Here is a 21,805-nt window from a genome sequence, read left to right as displayed (position 1 = left end):
GAAGGCAGCACGGGGTCATGAGGTGGAACCCTGATCTTTGTCTGTCTCCATCCAGTGCAGCAGTCCTCAACCTGTGGGTTGTGACCCCTCTGCAGGGTAGAACAACCCTTTCATAGGGGTCACCAAAAACCACTGAAAAACACACATATTTACACCACAACTCATAACAGTAGCAAAATTACAGTTAGGAAGCAGCAGCAATGAAGTAATTTTATGGTTGGGGTCACCACAACATGAAGGACTGTATTAAAGGGTCACAGCCTTAGGAAGGTTGAGAACCATTGATCTAGTGTTTCAGACATGGTGGCATCAGTTCCCTCTATTCCCAAACAAATTTACATAACACACACACACACACACACACACCTGTGGACAGGGAGATTTGCAAGGCAAGCTATTTCTTGTGGTGGGATATTATTTTAGCTGGGCAAAGATGTGTTACATTTGTCTATGCTGTGGAATGTTACTTTGACTGTGTGAAGGTGTGTTACATTTGTTTATGCTGCATTTGTTTAACTATGAAAAGATGTGTTGCTGTTTCACCTTCCTAAGGCACCTGATTGGTCTACTAAAAAGCTAAGCTGCCAGTAGCTAGGCAATAGAGGGCTAAGCGCAGCTGGTGGGCAGAGGGAATAATAGGAGGAGAAAGCTAAGCTTGGAAGAGGAGAAAAAGGAGGAGAGACTGAGGGAGAAGAGGGAGATGCCCAGGTCCAGCCGCCAGCCAGCAAACACAGTAAGACGGACAAGCCCGAGGCAAGCATAGATAAAGAGAAACAGATGGAAATAAGAGCTAAGATAAGGCCAAGCAATCAACACTAATAAGAAGTCTCCCTGCCTTGATCTGGGAGCCGGATGGTGGCCTAAAAGAGAAAGCCTGCGACAATCCCACCAAACTGAAAACCAAAGACTGGGCTGTAGATGAACTCAGCTTTGGTGTGACTCACGGTTTAACCCCCAGCACTACAAAAACAAAACAGAAAAGCAACGCCACCAAATTGTATAGCATTATGACATGCTGCTGAATGCTTTATGCACGTCAACTCAACAGAACCTCAATAAGCTCCACATTTCTTTATGTATTCAATATAAACATTGGGCACCCACTCTCAGTCAGATCCCGGAGGAAAAGCAGGGAGGTGGCATGAGCCACATGATTACGTGTGTACAGAAAAGGCTCAGGAGGGGTAAGTGGCTTGTCAAGCCAGTGCAAAGTCACAGACAACAACAGTTCGGAAAGCCTGTCATAACAAGACACACGATGGTCTCAAAATTGTATAAACGCAATACAAGCACAGAGGGCCTTAAAGCACATGGCCCCATTTAACTCACGAGATCTCAGGCTGTGCTCTGGATAACACTGCTTCCTCCTCTCCCCAGAAGTTGGATAACACAAGTCATTTTGTCAAGAGAAGACCGGAGCATGGCATCTTTTTATTTCTGATGAGTCATGTGCCAACATGTTAGAGGGACTTCTTTCTTCTCCCCAGGCACAACAGGCTTATGCCTAACATGCCCATCTGCTAATGTCAAGAAAGCAAGACACCTCACAAGAGCAAATACCCAATTACCAAACTAAGCCTGCCTCATCAGCCGGCAGCCCCAGCTCCATCTTGCATACATTTTCTGAAACTTTCCTGTTCCAAGACTTATTTATTCTTCTGTTCTACTGGAACCCTCTGTAACCCTCCTAGGGACGCTGAATTAGGTGCGAAAGAGGAAAAGCATTTTCGATCTGTAGGAAGTCATTTGGTGTTGGAATATCAAGAAAGGCCCACACAGCCATAATTTTTCATGATAAGCCATAAATGCACATTTTCATATACGCGTGTGAATTTTTAGATGTTGCCATCACATTCAATCATGTGTTTGTATTTATTATAATGAGGGCAAAACAAGATAGATCTGCAAGCTACACTCGGGGGTACAGATGGCCAATTCACAACATGTGGACTAGAATTCCAGATGTAAAAGAAGACGAGCAAGAAAAAAAGCATCCCAAGAAACACTGACTTTTGCTGTTTCCAATCATGGGGGGGGCGGGTACATGCAAATCCCTGTGAGATGGGGAGATGATGGGCACTCCCTAGCTGCAGAACATTTTCGAATATGTCCCTACACAGGGTTAATACAATACCAACATAGCCCCAGGCACCTAATTTACAATCGAGAAATCTTCATTCTTTTGCTATTCCTATTGCTATTGAAAGAAGAAAAGTCCCAGGGTCTGTCCTTTAGACTGTGGAACCACTGGCGGGTTACATTTGGCCCTCTGTATCCTCAGGGTTTGCATACATAGATTCAACTAACAGGGACCAACACATACAGAAAACTACATATGTAATGAACTTGTACACGCTGCATTATCTATTTTTCAGATATATATGTGTGGTGGGTGTACATACGTGTATGTATATTTACAAGTGTACTGGTACAAGTGTGAGCCTGGGCAGACACATGATTGGGCATGTATGCGGACCATCCTCTGTTCTTCATCTGTTCTCTGTCTCACAGACGGCGGCAAGGTCTCTCACTCCACCCAGAGTTCACGCATTCCTTGCTCCAGGGGTCTCTGTCTCTACATCCCGAGAGCCAGCCACCCATCCCATCCACTCTGACATGATTGTCGGTAGACTGACAGCTACTCTTCACACTTGTCCAGCAAGTACCTTAGTTCCTGAGCCACCTTCCCAGCTCCAGGGTCAGCTATTGTAAGCGACCTAAGGAGAAAACATTTTGGGGTGCATTCTAGGCCAGTTGTAGGCCGTGTGATAGAAGGGGCTTGAATATCTGAAGATCTGGGTGTTCTGGGGAGTCCATGAATCCACTCTTGTGAATCATGAGGGTCACTGTGCTTAACATCTTACTTCAGCATCAGCATCTCTCCGATCTCCTGGCAAGAGACCAAGCTTCAAGACACATCAGGTCTTACTGTTGCTGCAGAGGTGATGCGAGCCCTTTCTGCGACAAACCACAGTACACGAGATGAGAAAAACCTCCTGAGCTGTAAACTCAAGCAAAAAGATTGAATGACTTGTCTTCCAATTGGACCGTAGGTATCATGCCTATGCCATCTGCACCTTCATTGCTAGTCCACAAAATGAGAAACTACAACCCCATTTATGTTACAAGATTGAGAACTGACACAACATACAGACTACCATGACACAGCCCAAACATGTATGAGACTCCTGTTTCACAGAGGCACCACTGAGACCACCAGGAGGCTCATGCAGTACCTCCTTGTTGCCCACACTGGGAATTGTGCTGAGTCCCATCCCTGCTCCCTGCTCCCTGCCAATCACCTCTGAGTACACTACCTCACCCTCCCTCTGTCATCCCTCAGCAGGTTTCCACATTCACCAGGGCCTGGGACTTGAGATGACACCCCATTTCAGGGCAGATGAGGAGTTAGTTAGTGATGGAGGAGTGTCTATGTGTTACTTTCATTATTAATAAAGATACTGCCTTGGCCCTTTAAGAGAACAGAAAATTAGGTAGGCGGAGTAGACAGAACAGAATGCTGGGTAGCAGGAGTGGGGAGACGCTTCAGGCAGTCGCCATATGCAGTTCGCCATGCTTCTCCTCTCTGAGATGGACGCAGGTTAAGATCTCTCCTGGTAAGCCACCCCTCGTGGTGCAATATAAATTACTAAATATGGGTTAAAACAAGATATGAGAATCAACCAATAAGAAGCTACAGATAACGGGCCAGGGGCCAGGAAGTATTGAAATGAATACAGTTTCTGTGTAATTATTTTGTGTAAAGCTAGCAGCGTGGTGGGACGCAGCCCCGCCATTCCATCTACAAGTTAGGTCACGGGATCTGGGAACCCATGCTGCACCCTGCTATTGGCATTACTCAGAAATCCCCAACAGAAAAAGACGAGGGCATCTTAGTTCAAGCATCTGCTGGATTCCCTTTAATTTTTAGTCACGGCTTGCTAATATGGTCAGCACAGACAGACTCAGGGCAAATATAACAGTAATCCAAAAGGCGAAACACAGCTCTGTAATTACCCTAATGTTCCTAATAGAGTTACACAATGGGCAGAGAATTATGTACAGAGAGGGAAAATTGTATTAGACACCTCTGAACCTTTGAAATTGTATTACTTAGAACCTTGGCAAAGGAGCAGTTAAGTATTTAAAGAAGATTAAGATGAATTCCCCATTTGGTGTCCTACTTAATTTGCACGACAATATTTGGCTGTCACCTTCAGTGTAAACTGCTCAGGGCTTTCCTGGTGCCTTATGCCCTGCAGTTCCACTGCCCTGAAGCACGGTCCAGAACTGTGGCAAAACCAGCAGCAGCAGAGGCCAGGGTACCAGCCTCCCAAAGAGGGCTTGCACTCTCCTGGGGCTGAGTCACCGTGCTGAAGGTCAGGGAAGTGTGTCATGTGTGATATCACAACTTCCTCAAAACGAGAACACAAACTTGCTTTCCAGAAATTCCATTAAAAAGAGATTCCATGCCTGCCAAACCACAACAAAATTCCACGCTGACTGGGAATTTCACATATGTAGCTCTTTAGCAAGCATCTTATTAACCAGACAGAAAGCACTAAATCCTAAGTATGAAATCCTAAGTCACCGAGTGGGAAGGGAGGCCCAGCTTCCTATTTCTACCGATAGTAACCTGAGAGCTGAGGAGAGGAAGTGGTTGGCTGGCAAGTGGTTTTAAGAGAAAACTCTGCTTTTCCGGGAACATCTGGGAAACATCCCTAGCAGCTCTCAGCATGGTAAAAACATCTGCACCAGATGCTACTCAAGGGTCAGCCCAGGCTTCCCCCACTGACCCCAGGGCTTGTGCTCTTTCTCTTGAAATCCCCTAGCCCCATTCTATCCTGTCAGGCTCTTCTCTCCTAACTGGACTCAAGCAGGGCCTGGCTTACCCAGCTCAAACCTCTACCTGACTTCTCCTGAAGACAAGAAGACAGCTATTTTAACTTTGACATCTTAACCCCCTCACCCTGAACGGAAGACAGGGGGTAACTAGAACAAATATACATGTTGCTAGAATCTTACAAACTTTTTACTGGTGGTGTGGCTAAAACATACAGTCTTAATTCTTTCTGAGATGAAATTTGAGCATCTACAACCATTTCTGAAACAGACGGAAGCCTCCCACGCCCACCAGACCCTTGTCCTATCCCTAAAGAAGCTTGTCTTCAGACACCCCGCACTTCATCCCCCACCTCCCACCTGAGCGGCAGGAACATGCATTTTGTTGTGGTTTGAGTGTAAATGTTCCCCACAGGCTCGTGTCTTTGACCCCTCAGTACCCAGCAGGTGGCGCTGTTTGGAAAGAATGTAGACCCTTTAGGAGGTGGAGTCTTGTTGGAGTAAGTCATCACTGAGGGGTAGGCTTTAAGGTTTTATAGCCTGGTCCCTCTTGCTATTCACGCTCTGCTTCCTGAGTGCAAATGATCAGGCCACTTCCTCCTCCCACTACCATGCCTTCCCTGGCTGTTGCATGGCCCCTATGCCTCTGGAACTGTAAGCCTAAACAATTCCTTTCTCCCTTAAAGGGTTTTCACAGGGCAATTCAACCACAGCAACAGAAAAGGAACTAATACTCACCCCAAGTAGGAGACCACTCAGTTCCGATGACAGGTACCCCTTCAAGGAGAGACTGATGTCAGGCTTCTCCTCACCTAGTTCTATACACCAGGACTAAGAATGGCAATACAATACAGAAATTACTGGTGAGAAATCCTCTTTGAGAGCTGGCAAACTTGTTCAGCAGTGAAAGGCACGTACCGGGCAAGCCTGGCAATATCAGTTCAATCTCTGTAACTCCCATAAAGGTAGAAGGAGAAAATGAACTCCATAGAGCTGTTCCTCGACTCCCTCAAGAGGATCAGGGTGGTCATGAGCATCACAGGAAGTCTGGGTGTGAGCCCCACCACCCCACCCAAAAACACCCCAATCAGGGCTAACAGAGATTACTTCTAAATCCTCCCCCTCTTCTTTGCTAGTATAAATATCAACATAAGCATCACGTTTAACATATCAGTGTCTATTAACTCCTCCAATTCAGCCAGGCTAGATGTTCTGGTGTGCACGTGGTATGCATGTGTATGTGTTCACGCATGCACACATGTATGAACACCAGTGCCTGTTTCTGTGGATGTGGAGGTTGGAGGACAGCCTTGGGTGTCTTCCTCAATCATTCTCCACCTTGGTTTCTGAGATAGCGTCTCTCTCACTGAACCTGGAGCTCATGGGGTTGACTGAAATGGCCGGCCAGCAAGCCCCAAGGATTGGAGGACCTCGGCCTCAGTGCTGAGATGATAGGCCCGTGCCACGGAGCTGGTTTCTTACATAAGGGCTGGGAATTCAAACTCAGTCTTTATGTTTGTGCTGACTGAGTCGTCTCCCCAGCCTTGGCAAGTGGGTTTTAATCCATGTAATTAGTTCAGTGAGGTGGAGAGGCACTTCTCCATCCTGTAAAGCCCCGTGGGGAGGGTTTACGCGATGACCAATAAGCACCTCATTTGGCCAATCCTATACTGTAAAACATCTGGGAAACTATTAAAGGGAAAAGAACCTTTTTTTATGTTTCCTGGAAAGTCACCTAGCTTTCTTTTATTGACAAAACCTCAAAAAGACATGAGGTGCTTCTGCCCTATGTACTCAACAATTCGTTGACAAAATGTTTTCGCAAAGAACTGCAGGAGCTCTTAAGCAGATCCCGTTCACTCTTTTGTACTCAGGCTGCCACGCCAATCTCAGCTTGGGAGAAGGGAGAATGGGGTTTGAGGAAGAGGTTTTCTGTTCTGTGTGTCTCAGGTGAGACCCACAGAGGCATGGTCAGTCTTCAGTGCAAGCCTCTGAACCTGGCTTTTCCCTTCAAAGCCTTTAGCATCTACCACAGGCTGTGCAATGGAGGCGACCACACTCTCTTGCTCCAGTTGTCCAAAGCAAGATGCTAACACTCATGACAGCTACCTGCTGTCACTTGGGGCTCCAGTCACCTGACCCCAATCCCACATCCTCCTTTCTCACTGCACCACTGTAGAACTTTCCTGTTCCTCTAGCCTTTCTCTCCAGACACAGAAGGATGGATTCAACCGCACTGTTTACCTCAGACAGCAAAACATAACAAGGGAACTACAAATTTTGCCTAAACCACAGCTAGAAACCAAACCGTCCAAGTCAGCCTCATTCCCATTAGCAGAAATTATCAACACCACAATTCTTAGTTACCAAATATCTCAAGAGGAAATAATCTAAGCAATTTGACATTTGGAGAAATTCCTCACTTTAGGGTATCTTGGGCTACTGTGAAAACACGTAGGGTCACAGATGGTCATCAGTGAGGATCTTCCAACTGCCCAAGTACAAGAACAAAAACAAAACCATCAATAACACTAGCAAGATTTGTTGAGGCCCTCTCAAATCTTCATTGAACTATGTTCCTGAAACAAAAGTCTATATATGAATGCACATCTTTGAGATGCTAAGGCGGTAAGAAACATCAGAGAACAGTTATAAATATTGACAAATTCTTAACTGACCAGACCAGCTAGGACCTGTGAGGCTAGACTATGAGGGCACGTGAGACTCGGGGAGGGGGTATAGGGGAGGCCGAAGCGAGAGGCAGGTGAGGCTGGAGCAAGGAGCTAGGCACCTGAGGCTTAAGCGCAGGGACACCTTAGACGGGAGTGTGGTGGCCTTCAAGGCTGGAGGAGGTTGCACTAACTGTCCCATCGTGAACAGTACTGGGTTTCCACCTTAGCATACAACGCAACTCATAAGGTGCCTCAGAAAGTACCTGTGCCACCCAGTCCAGCCCACATGTGTGGCACACACCTGTAGTCCCAGCGCTGGCAAGGATGAGGAAAGAGGCCAAGTGTCAGGAATTTGAGCCAGTCTGGGCGACCCAGACCCATCCCAAACAAAATTACACAGAAATAAAGAGACGAAGATTAACGAAGCTTTCCCATAAGCATCTACTTGGCCTTCAAGGCCACTTACGGTTTTTGTAGTGATTTTTATTTGGGGATGGGGCAGGTCAGAATGAGGCTTCTCTGCAGATTCTAATCCCGCCCCACTGACATCATCAGTACCAATACCTCAAAAATCAACCTCACCCCAAGGACAATGCCTTGGTTTCTTTCCCTGTGACAGAATAGTCTTCAGAGACCTATGGGACAAAGAGCTTGTCCAGCTGATGGTTTAGGTTAGTGATCAATGGCAGAGACATCACAGAAGCGGGAGCGGGGTAACACTGCATCCTAGGTCAAGAAACAGAGCAGCAAATACATGCTGCTGCTCAGCTCTCTTCCCATGCTGAATCCTGCCCAGGACTGGATCAGGAAAAGGTACCACCCACCGTGGATGGGTTTCCCCACCTCAGCTGATGGAACTGAGATAATCTGGCATGGTCATGCCCGGAGAGGTCCATCTCTCATGTGATCCTAGATTCTGTCAAACTGACAGTCAACACAGCCATCACTGGCCTGGTGGCATACACCAACATGTTCAATGCTTTACAACAAGTTCACATAATACAAACACAGGCCCATACAACATGGGGAAACTGGGCAGGCTATGTATTTCTTAACAAAGCTCTCACAAACAGTAGGGAGGCAGATTCCTTCATTTGCATGAGACCCAATTCAGGCTAATAAATTTTGCTTGCAAAATAAACTTTAAAAAGTACACTGCCATCAGCCTTTCATTGGGAAAACTGTCGGATCCCCATCACCCCAGGATAGACTACATTAACTACGCCCTCATTAAATGTGCTAAATCTGGAATGAAACCCACTGGGGTGGGAAAGGGAGCATCACAAAACTGCCCTAATTTACTCAGCGCCAGGGGCCCAGTTGACTTCTGGAGGGCTTAAATCAATCAATTAGCTGGGGCCCACCTTCTTACTTTCAAATAGAGGGGAACTGGGGACAGGATGAGGTCTCACACAAAAGACTATTAAATACACAAAACTACAGTATCAAAAGAATGCTGGTCCTGAGGGCTGCCAAGAAACAGGACGGTGCCAACCCCGAAACAGCAAGACCGCTCTGTCCTCCACTTCGTCTACTATTCCTCACTTCCGCTTGCCCATGAACGTTGTCACCAGCCCAGGTACGTCCATCGTCTACCACACGGAGCCTGGGATAGTTAGCTCTCTGATGACGGACAGAAGGGAAGAAGAAGCCATGCTGCCCAGCTGTCTCTGATGCTGATCTGAACAAGTGATTTCAAAGCATGGATTCCCTCAGCTGCGAAGCGGGGATGGCAAACAGCCAGGATCAAATGGGTGGCTGATCCAAAAGCACCCGAAACGATGGGGAAAGTGTCCCCTGATTTCATCATCAGCATCACTGCAGCCTGGCCTTGAATAAGTCACTGTCCACTATGCGAGTTAAGCATCTTCATCTATATGGTGATGCGGTGGGTAAACTGACCTCAGGACCAGCACCGTGCTCTGCTACAGAGCTCCCACTCTCCTCACCACGGGGAGGACCAGCCAGCCTTCCTTACCCCGGATTTGGATTGCTCAGAGATCAAAATAACCATCCGAGTTATGGGAACGGCTCAGGTGTAAAAGGACACACTTCAGAGGAAAGAAACCAGGGAAGAAGGGACAGGGAACAATCAAAAGGACCAAAGCAAACATGACAGACCAAAATACACTCAGCCCATGATGCTTTCTTTTGAGCATCCTGTCTCTCACAGCAAGTAAGAGAACTTCAAACTACTAGGAGGCTTTGTAGCAGAGAAATGTCCCCTACCTTGCAGCAGAGCCCTTCTGAAAGGACTTCAAAGCCAGGCAGTCTTCCCTGGGGGCAAACACAGAGCCAACTGGACTTGTGTGCAGATACCTTGTTCAGGTTCATCTATTGCCCAACATTCTGCTAATCTCTACTCTACCCAAAAAGTGAAGCTGGGGCTCAAGATAATGGAGTTCCTCCTTGGTGGCCCTCAGTTTCAGGAGGGTGAAATGGAGGAGGGAGGGAATCCAGCCATCTAATTCTCACGTTTCTTTGGAATGTTAAATAGTGAGATTCTTTCAATTGCTTCCACTTTGCATGAGATAGGTATCTTTAATTGTTTTCATTTTTTTTTTAAAAAAAAGGGGGGTTGTTTTTTTTGTTTTTTAAAAGAAGCCTTCTATCGGAGCTAAAGAGATGGTTACTCCTCCAGAGGACCTGGGTTCAATTCCCAGCATCCACGGGGCAGCTCACAACTGTCTATAACTCCAGTCCCAGGGAACCTGGTCCACCAGGCATAACGCAGAATACACAAACCTATGTGCAGGCAAAACCCCCATACACAAGATAAAAATAAATAGACGAAGAAAGGAAGAAAGAAAGAAGGTACACACTTATGTACTTTTGTCCTGGTTTGCTTTCTGTCACTAGAATAAATACCATGACCAAAAGCAACTTGGGGAGAAAGAGATTTACTTCAGCTTAGATGTGTACAGTCCCTCTCTGAGGAAAGCTAAGGCAGAAACTGAAACAAAGAAAATGGACGAATGCTGTCTACTAATGGCTGCTCCCCAGGCCTCACTCAGCTGGCATCTTCAAAAGGCCCAGAACCTCCTCCCCCAGGGGGGCCTCACCTACAGTGGACTGGGCCGTCCCACATTAATAAGGCACGCAGATTAATAGGTCTACAGGCCAAACTGAGGAAGACATTTCCTCAATTGAAGTTCCTTCTTCCCAAATCACCCCAGCTTGAGTTGACAAAAATCATAACTAGCACAACTTATTTGTTTTGTGTTTGAAACTATAGACTTCCCAGTTCCGAATCCCCACTCCACGAAGTGGCACGATGATGCCTGGCATTAGTGTTCTGAGTTCTCATCTGCAAAATAAGCATCATTGCTGCCTTCCTCACGGCACAGTTAATACTAATTTAGTTAATGAAGGACAAGGATAAAATACTTAGAATTGTGCCTGGGACAGAGTAAATATTATTTAGTGTGAGTATTGTTATTTCCAATGCTACATAGCTACATTTTCCTATTTAAAAATAAACATAGCAGGACAGCAAGCTAGGGCAGATAAATACACACACACAGAGGAAACATGAGACACACACATACACACAGGAATCATGAAATACACTCACACACACAGAGGAAACATGAGATACACAAACATACAGACAGGAATCATGAGACACTCACATATACACATACACACAAAGAGAGAGAGAGAGGAAAAATATACATATATATATACAGAGGAAACATGAGACACACTCTCTCACACACAAACATACACACACACAGAGGAAATATGACACACACACATACACACACACAGAGGAATCATGAGACACACACATACACATGAGGCCATGATTACCCCATCCCACCTCCCCCCATATAACTAGATGATCTTGAAAGAAATGCAACCTCTCTGGGCCTCAGTCTTTCTGCAGACAGCCCAAGGGCTCCCTCATGCATTCAGACCAGAAGGGATCAGCTAAGCGGTCCAGTGTTGTCTGACCTACAGCTTCAAACCCCACTGTATTTCTTTAAAGAGTTACTTTGTTCTCAATATTTAAAATTTTTTATATTTCTCCTTGAAGCCCCAAACATCTCAAAGCTATCAACTCTGGGTCTTGACGCAGTGGCTTTGAAAGTGTGATCCTGGAAACAGCAGCTACCTAATCACATGTGTTAGAACTGCGAATTCAAGACTCCATCCCACGCCTACACTTGGGAGTGAAGCCGGGGACCCCTGCTAAAAGTTTAAAACACAACACATTCGGGCTCTGAAACCACCCAGACGTCAAACGCTGGAAATGGTGGGCCTGCTTCATTGCTGTCCCCCCACACACACCTATGACTGATAATGAAGGCTGGGCTCCATTGTGAGCCAGCCACAGCATGTACCCTCACCATCCAGTCTGGCCAGGGCCTTCAGGCCACCAGCTTAGCTCTAAATGGGTGATTCTCAACCTGTGTGGGTCACGACCCCTTGGGGTCGCAGAACATTATGATTCACAACCGTCACAAAATTACCATTATGAAGTAGCAACAAAATAACTTCATGGCTGGGGGTGACCACAACATGAGGAACTGTACCCACATGCCAGCAGGACAGTGTTGCTCAAAATCAGAAACAGCCTGCATGGAAGCGGGCTATGCACACCGAGGGCACAGTTGCGAGAACAAACTGTTGAGTTTCCTTTATTAATCACAACACAAGCCGCACGCGCAGCTGCCGTGGGGAACAGCTGCAGCTGCTCTAAGGGTTGAAGCAGCCTGGAGAAGGGCTGAAAAGTTGAATGACAATCCAGGCACGGCACGTGGAGGGGGGGCCTTTGTTCTGCCTCAGATCTCTGCACCTCGCTGGGATGCAGAAGCCTGCTTCCTTCCACTCTCCAAGACAGGCAAGGCCAGAGTTGGCATCAAACACCAGGTAACTGGGCGTTTCTTTCAAAGGACTGGGGTCTGATAGCCCCCCCCCAGCCCCCCCCCCCCCCCCGTGCTGTCTGTGGCCTTCAGCAAGGCATTGGCATTCCCTAGGTCGTTCTTCTTCCCAGGTACAGTAACTGTTTCACGGGGTGAGGGAAGTCAGGAGGATACACTGCCTGTGAGGGTGCTTTGTAAACTAGAGAGGACTCCACAAAAACAAAAGGCTTACCGCCATCCCCTGAACACCACAGTGTTCACAAATCAACCCAGGATTTATTTTTTTCTAGCCCGGGGGTTATCGGAGGTGAAATCAGAGACCAGCAGGGCTACAAAGGGCCTCTCTGGCATCTGTCATCCTGCTGGGCATGATGGTGCAAGTTTGTAATCCCTACAATCAGGCTCACCACTGGGGATCCTGATGCCAGAGGTTCACAGGCAGGCGGGGCTACCCAGTGAGTTCAAGTCTGGCTTGGGCCACACAGTAAGCTTCCATCTCCAAAATAATAATACTAGATGATCATAAAGGTTTTGCGATCTAATTTTTTATGTTCCCCTCATCTCCATCCCTCTCCCTAAAGGCCAGGGACAAGACAAGAGCACTGCCCAAGGGTGGTCCTGCCTGGAAAGCCTCCATCTGCAGGAAATGCACTACATTCTTCAGTCTGGGTCAGACTGAACACAAACCGTTCTTCCCCAGAGGGAACACTGGCGCTAATTAAGAAGCCCTGAAAGATGCTTCCACCTGTACCTACCCCCTTACACTTGCTGCTTTGTCTACCTGAATACACCGCCACCCGGGCCTCCAGCAGCTGGCTCCTTCTTCTTGCGCTGTAAGTGGATGTGCTTCAAGGAAGCCCTCTCCATCGCTTGTGCCCCAGCCAACCAGTTACCCCTCGCTGTGACAGTCTAGGCTACTTGTTTTCCTTATGCACACATCTCTATTCATTTGCGAGCTTAATCACAGTATCCATCCTCTGGAGAACAGAAGCCTCGGAGGTAGCCTTGCTGTTCTTATTCAGCACTCCGTGCTCGTACACAGTAGTCGCGTGATGGTAGCTATACTGGCACGCACTCGGCACGCCGACCATGAATGGAGGCATCAATGCCTCGTACCATTCATCCACTGTGTGTGTACGTGGCAGACATTCAAGCCCTAGTTAGAAGAAACAAAAACGTAAATACGATCTAGACCAGCTCGCGCTCTGGGCTTCATTTAATTCACAAATAGTAATCAAGTCTTCTGTACTGAGGAAAATATATTTAAAAAAAATAAGCACATTGCTGAGCAATGGCGGTGCAGGCCTTTAATTCCCAGCACTGGGAGGCAGAGGCCGGTGATCTCTTTGAGTTCGAGGCCAGCCTGGTCTACATAGCAACTTCCAGGACAATCTACAAGGTGAAACCGGGGGGGGGGGGGGTGACAAAAAACAATAAAAATACCAAATTGAGTAAGAGTTCCTTACATGGGTTTACAAACGGCAGTTCTGTCTCTGGTTCTCTTGTGCGGGGGGAATTCACAAAAAGGCACTGGCGAGGATGAGAAACAAATATCTCTTCCCTGGGGACAGGGCCTCACGGAACGGCATAATTACAAATTGTCCTTAGGTGACCACTTAGCTCACGGCAAGCAATGCCACAGACCTTAAGAACAAGCTGGGCGGGGCCAAGCAATCAGGAAAATGTATGGCCACGGGGTTAAAACTGATACACCATCACTCTCAAGCTAAACTGTCTACAATGTATCCTCAGCTCAGGCAGTCAGGGGGAAACAAAAAACCCTCCGGTGAATAAAGATGCCTGCATCCCTGGCCTTGTCCGAGAAACCCGTGGAGGACATCTGGGGGTAATACACCCTATGAGTTCTTGGCAGTATCCTGCAACAAGAGACGCCTGTAGCTAGGTTGAGTCTTGCTCCACAACTCAATCTGCAAACTTGAATGAAGCGCCATGACCCATGCATAAATGGGGGTTACGGCTGCCTATACAATCTCTCACAAAGGCCCAGCCTGGCCCCATTACACAATACAAGAATGCAGACTGTAGTCTATAAAACACTTTGCTTACTGTGCAAAGACAAACTATTGTTGACTGTAAATACTCCACTTATAACAAAGAATTGCTGGAATTGGAGCCTCAGAGGAAGCATCTAACCACCCGGAGAATGACTGATAAACCTGCTGAATACCTTACTGGGCACCACGACTGGTGTAAAGCCCAGGCCTGGACAGGGGCGGTCCAGGAGATGCCCAGAGCACAAAAACCCAGGGCCACAACAAAGGACCCATGCCCAGGAGGATACAAGGTATGGTTTGCTGCTCTTGGCAGGCAGTCCCCAGCGGTCACACTGGTCACTTCTTACACTGCCCTCGGGTATGTCTTAAGGAAGACAGGAATGCCTCAAGTAGGAAAAGTCAGCTACATTCCTCTGCCACAAAAGAATGGAAGACCAAGATTCCACAGCCCCAGAAAAGATGATCAAGTGTGGCTTAACAGATGAGAAAACCATGAGACAATTTTCAGCAGAGTTCATTTCCTTTTTTAAAGATATTACCTTTTATATAGGTACTAGTATTTCGCCTACACACATACATGTGCACTGGAAACGTGCCTGGTACCTGAGGAGGCCAGAAGAGGGCGCTAGATCCCCAGAACTAGAATTACAGGCAGTTGTGGGCTGCCATGTGCGTGCTGGAAATTGAACCCAGGTCTTTTTCACAAGCAGTCAGTGCTCTTAACCACTGAACCATCTCTCCTGTCTACAGAGCTCATAAAAAGAGCTTAAAATAAGCCAGGCACACCTTTAATCCCAGCACTCGGGAGTTCAAGGCCAGCCTGGTCTACAGAGTGAGTTTCAGGACAGCCAGAATTGCTACAGAGAGAAACGCTGTTTTGAAAACCAAACCACAAAAAGGCTTAAAATAATAAAGAGTTAACTTGAGTTATCTTACATTTATTTAGTAGGCACCTACTGTATACACTTTTTTTTGAAACAGGGTCTCATTATGTAGTCTAGGCTGGCTACAAACTTGCAGTAATCCTCCTACCTCAGCCTCCCAAGCGCTGGGATTACCGGCATAAGACACCGTGCCTGCCCTGTGTACACATTTTTACTGAGTGCTAGAAACATAAGCACAGGAAAAGAATGTGCTGGGGGCGGCTAGGTATTAGGAGAACGCCAGGGAGGGACATTCTTTCTCCTCAGAGATACAGGAAAGTCACGTGGTTAAAGTGGCCTTTGAGCGGACACTATGTCCAGCTAGGACCCTTCGCCACGTCTGTGGCCTCGATCTCTGTCTACTCTAGGAACTCCCACCAGAACAGTATTGCTTGGTCAGTGGGGTTTTGAGACAGAGTCTTACGTTTAGGCCAGGCCAGCTTAAAATCACTGTACAGTGACTCCAGCTGGCCTCAAACTCAAGGTTCTCCTAATTCCCAAGTTCCGGGTGGGGGGTGTACCCCTTCGTGCCTGGCAAGACAAGGATATTGAAATGAAGAGAACAACATCATGCAGGTTTTTCAAAGAAAGTCAGCTTTAAAATACACGTTTTGTTCGTAAATCTGATAGGTCCTATACGGTTCTTTGTTAACCCAACAAATGGAAGCTATCGAGGTCAGGTGGCCGGCCGCCTCTACGTGAAACAACAGTGGTCTCTTTTGAATTTTTATGGCAAGTATCTATTTTGTGTATATGCGCACACATGTGTGCCCAGCATTGATGTGGAAGTCAGAGCACAACCTTGGGGCGCTGCTTTTCGGCTTCAACTAAGTGAGTGCCGGGGATTGCAGCAGGGTCATCAGGCTCGTGGGCAGGTACCTTCAGGAACTAAGTTATCTCACCGGCCCGGTTTCTTTTGCAATACGTGTGACACTGTATTACGAAGTGAAAGGCTGGAAAGATGGCTCAGTGGTTAAGCACTGGCTGCTCTTTCAAAAGACCGCGGTTCAATTCCCAGCACTCACATGGCAGCTAACAGCTGTCTGTAACTCCAGTCCCTAGGCGTCTGGCACCCTCACACAGACATATATGCACACAAAATACCTATGCACATAAAAAAACAAACTGAAAAGAAAGCAAGCAAAAGAAAATGCCTGTGATTTGTGCTAGGAACAAAAACCGAGCTATTACTTACTGATACTACTATAGTCTGCTACCTATATTTATAGTGGGAGGAAACGCTTTGTCTCAGAGGTTAATAAAAGTGAAGACATCCTTTCATCTCATTCAGGTTCACAGACTCCCCATTAACTGTTTCCATGGAGCGGGGTTAGGAAGCCAATTAAGAGAGCAACCCAAGGAAAAGGAGGAAAGTAAGAAACATAAGTCTTGCGTTTAGAAGTGCAAAATGGGACAGGAGAGGCACCAAAGTCATGCATGTCAGGGGTCTGTCATCCCCAATCACAGAATGAGCTCTGAGTTGAAGAACGGCATCTTCTCTTAGAGTAAAAAAGAATGAGTAAAAGAGGGGACGAGACCATCGTCCCACAGGCTCCTCGTGAGATAGATGACCCCACGTTGGAGAACCTGTAAAGACAGCATCAATCCCTTTGGATCTCTGTTATCCAAAACCATATGCATGTTAAGTACGTACCTACAGGTGTACGCACAGAATAAATATAAACACAGATGTCTAGGAAAACGTGCAGGGAGGAATTATTAGTGATTGGCATGCAGAATGCTTTGACTTCTCTGTGTTTCCAGTCATGGAAAATGCACAGAAAAGAAGCCTGGCAGAGGTGAGGAGACACAGGGTCACACGAACGCCACAGACTACAAAACAGAACTCCACAAGGCCCTTCTTTGGGGATGCACAAAAGAGTTCGGATTCAGAACCAGATGTAATCAAACACAGGAAGTAGGTACTGTTATTAACCCCAACTGGCATGTTTTTACGTAACCGGAAACGGAGACTCATTTTCCAAAAATGACTTGCCAAAAATCACATAGCAGGAAGTCTTGAGGTAGAATCTGAGTGTCCTAGGCCATTTGAGTAGAGAATACAGTTCTGGCTGAAATCAAAGGTGTGTGCCGGCCTGACCCTGGTTAAATTTCAGCTATGCTATACTTGCTGGTAGTAAACTTGGGAAATTTTCTGAGGTTTTCCAAAACTCACTGGACTCAGCAGCAAGGATCAGGTCTCCAATGACGCAGGATGACACCCACTGCCCTTAGGAAGGGCTCTAGCAGAGAAAGAATGCACAGCCTCAGGCGTAAGGCAGGCAGGCAGGCAGAAGTGCTGAAGGCTCAGACTGGAGATCTCTGGGGATTCTCAATCAATAGCTCTGAAATGGGACCAGAAAGTCTGAATTTTCCTAACGCTCCCCAGGAGAATTGAAAGGACTTAACATTTAATGGCAAGTTCTTCGTTAGACAAGAGGGGCTCAATAGGCTGTGAGAACACCAAAGACGCTCAGCCAGGGCTGTGTCCAATGAGGACATTAGTGCCACAGACCCAGCACTCACTGCGGCTCCAACAGGCCTCCACAGAGGATGCACGGCCCAACCGCTGAGAATCAAATGAACTTAGCACAAGGAAAAATGTGTACGGGGACCCTACTGCCCACCACGTATAATGTCGTCAGAGACACAGCAAACTAGAATTCATCTTGGAATCTGTAAGAGAAAAAACACAGTAGTAAGCGCAACTCTAAGGAAGCTACCAAGCGATGGGGGAGGGGGCGACGCAGTCACATGTGCAATGATGTGGCTGGGTGAACTGGCATTCATAGATCAGAAAGTCACTGCTTCCAAATGGCCTCCTCAGGAGGTATGAGGATTGCCTAGAAACATGGTAGACCCAGGAGCAGTACTTTGAAGGGGCCAGATGGTGCTGACTGGGCTAGCTAGGGACGGCCAGCAACCTATTCTTAGAGTGAGTGTACAAGCCAGAGCGCAGTGCCGGGGCAGGGGTGGCAGGAGGTCACGACAGACCCAGGTGGATTGCTCAGCTTTTACTCCCTATTTTAGACTCAGATTCCTGCTAAGGGTTTTTAAGAAACTGTTGGTAGGTTTTAAAGACAACACAAACAAACAAGGGGGTTTGAGAGATGGCTTCGTGATTAAGAGCAGTGTGGCTATTCTTCCAGGAGACCCAGGTTCAATTCCCAGCACCCCCAAGGCAGCTCACAACTGTCTGTAACTCCAGTTCCAAGGGATCACCTTCACGAAGACATATATACAGGTGAAATACAGATGCAAATAAAATAAAAATAAATTATTTTTTTTAAAAAAGAGGTTCAGAAAAAAAAAGCAGATAGCAATGAATGGGCAAAGAGAATCACCCCTGCTCTTACAGGCAGAGCAAGCCAGTAAGCGGACTATTCCCCGGGATATAGGTCCAGCTGTCTGAGCAAAACATGAAAGGGATGAAAGCTTTTACAGCTGAGACACCAGGGTCTAAGGGATGGATCAGCAAACAACAGCAGGTTTAAACTCGCACTGTGTGATCGTCTTAGACGAACTCGACCTCTCTGCACCTCTGTGCTCCATCTCTAAGATGGCATCTGCTTTATCTTGAAAACAGATGGACGGAACATGTCCTTAAGGTTGTCGGATTACAGGAGCTGACAGATTTAGGCAATGGAGCTAACCAGAGCAGGTACACGCTACACACTTAACAAATATGGAGTTAACCGTGCTCCCTTTGGACACGGCCTGTATGCTCGGGGATACTGCAAACTGTACTCCAGGTTTCTTTCTGGAGCGAGGCTGTGGGAGTCATTCCAGTGGAAGTTCACCGAGTTTTTCTAATACAGCACGTTCCTCCGAATAAATAATAAAATCGTGTCTGTTTCTTTTCTGGGTACCAAAGTAGTTTTCCGTGTAGATATCATGCAGGAAGGGTGTGCTACTGCTATCCGTGTATAACAGGTTATACAAACGAAGAGCACACAGCCACAAGCAGCAGGGTGAGGCTGGAACTACAGACTGTATGACAGCTTCTCTGTGATTTCCCCAATCAAGAATTCAAATAGGTGATCTTGTCACGGAATAAACACTTGAGCTCTAAGGGCTTCAGCAATCACTCACCGAGGCTGCTTGGGCTGCTTGCGGGACGTGAAGACTCTCAGCACAGATGCTAAATCCCGAAACAAGTGATTTGTTAAAAAACAAGCCCTCCTCCCTGGATCTCATGCTCCTAGTTTTAATGGACACGAGGAGGAGAGGCCCGTGTCTTCGGTAACTATCACTAAAGTCTACTACCCGCTCTTCTTTGTTCCTTTATCCCACAAACTGTCAGTTTCCTCACCTGTGATATGGGAACAAGGCTCCTGCCCAAAAAGTCCCGTGGAGCTCCTGCCCTGAGAAGGTTTGGTCAGCAAATGAAAGCTACTCTCTTGACCAGACCAAGACACCAAACCCTTGTCTGGGGGTGACTACATTTGTCTGGCTGCCTCTTCCATCTCCCGCAACCTTCCCTTGCACGTTATGTTCCATGGAAACACCACCAGTCCCCATCCAACCTCACCAGGGGATGCAGGCAACAAAGGTCCAGCAGAGACCATATGCAAATACCAAATATTATTAAAACATTGATGAACTCTGGCCATTTCTCTGAATTTAGATAAACGGTATTTATTATGTACTGCCAACCCCCTCACACAATCTGCGCTCCCAAACATGAACTAGATAATAACAGCAATCATTCTCTGAAAAGAAGAAGGTGTAGAGAAATGGAAATCACTCTTGATAACACCTGCCTCCAAAGGAACCGCAATGTCCCCACAAAGGACAGATTCCAGACTCTCCCGTGACCCCGCAGTGGGTGGCCGAGCCTGTGCGGATCCCTGCTTTGAGAGACACGGGCATCCTAGTGCTGAAGGGTCACTGATTACAGCCGTCTGTCTACCTCCTTCACTGGACTGCAGGACAGATGCAAAGACTGGAAGCTCCCGGGACCTCAAGCTTGTTAGAGATAGGGGCTTGCCTGGCCATCATCCCAGGCCCACAACTGCCTGCTACAGAGGAAGCACTACCCACACTCCCACTAAAGAGGTTTAGACAAATACCTTTCCGCTTCATCCTGAGAGGATAACATTTTTTAAGCTGCAGACAATCCTCAGGTGCAGCTCAGACAGAGGCAGAACAGAGCCCAGAACTAACCCCGCCCCCATAACTCCCTGAAATGAACGCCTGATGCTGCCCACCCAGTGACACCTTAACAAGCTGAGGTCATTAAGACACCTCATCCGCATATTCATGAAGGATTCGGCAAGTGAAATAAGGTGTACAAAAGGAGATTTCTGTTTCTTAAGTCCAGAGGAGGAAAAAAAAGCCTGCTTTAGAAAAAGTGAATCCACACTGGGGACCCTTGCTGTCGCCAAACCTTCACTTGTCCAGAACAGCCTCATTAAAGGAAACCAAGGGATTCGAAAATGAATGCAGCACCACACACAGGCGAGCTCATTTCGCCATCTGCCTGGTAGTATCCAGAGGGGCAAAGGGCTTAAATGACACTCCTGAATTCTCTCTCCTGCAGGTGGAAATGCCAAAGTCCCGGGGGGCGGGGGGGGGGGGGGTGTATCCCTTACAAGGTCAACAGACTGAAAGGGAAGAGAAGACAATCTTGTTTCCCTGTCAGCACGACGCCACTGGTGACATTAAACACGTGCATAAATTAAGCACCCTGGAATAACTTACCCTTTGTACAGGGCTTCAGACCTCACGAAGTCACTGTGTCAGGTGAAGGAACCACGCAGAAGTTCCTACTGAGCCAGGCATTTAATCTTACCCTCCCCATCATCTCCCTCTTCCTGACCCATGACTACCCACCCTCACCTCTTTCCAGTGAAGGTCTCCTAGGGAAGGGCTGGGGGTGGGAGCTATAATGACAGGCGGTGGTTAGTAATGGCAAAGAGAAAAGCCATGAGTAAGCAACTTAAATAACAGCCCTGAGCTTTCTGTGTCCCATCCTGTGTGTCGTCCCCCCCACCCCACCCCACCGGGCACCCAAGTCTTCCTGACAATCACTGGTTTGGTTTTTGGATGTCCCAGCTTTGTAAAGGGTTTAACCTCCTTTGTGAACGCTGACTCCCACCACATGTGATAGTTGAACAGTCAAAACACCTCAATAAAGATCTTTTCAACCACATTCACCTTCTAGAATACCTAGCATACACTTGTGGGGTGAGCAGCAACAGGAAAACATAGTCCTGTGTTTAGCATGGCCCGTCCAACTTGCCTAATTCTTCATAGTACTTGTGGGTCACATTCATTCTGTATCTCTTCGACTTGGGCAAGGAAGGAAGAGAATCTGGAGGGAATAAGGAACCTCGGGAGAGAAACAGCAACAGTGGGCGGGCTGGTATCTCATTAGATCGCAAGGAAATGCAAAGACTTCGTCCTATGGCCAAAAGGCTTTTGCCAATGACATTTACCACTATCTGAAAAATTGACCGTGGAAACGTTCGTAGAGCACGGCT

At 47.2% G+C, this 21,805-nt stretch overlaps 1 protein-coding gene across 1 annotated transcript in view; it reads right to left on the bottom strand.

The window, feature by feature from the left end:
* Window positions 1–21,805, bottom strand: part of Mb21d2 (Mab-21 domain containing 2) — a 97,622-nt gene that overhangs the window by 74,595 nt on the left and 1,222 nt on the right. The window lies entirely within an intron of this gene.

The sequence above is a fragment of the Arvicola amphibius genome, chromosome 10, assembly GCF_903992535.2.
Source record: "Arvicola amphibius chromosome 10, mArvAmp1.2, whole genome shotgun sequence".
NCBI lineage: Eukaryota > Metazoa > Chordata > Mammalia > Rodentia > Cricetidae > Arvicola > Arvicola amphibius.
Note: the sequence above shows the minus strand (reverse complement) of the source record. Positions and strands in the feature narration are given on the sequence as shown.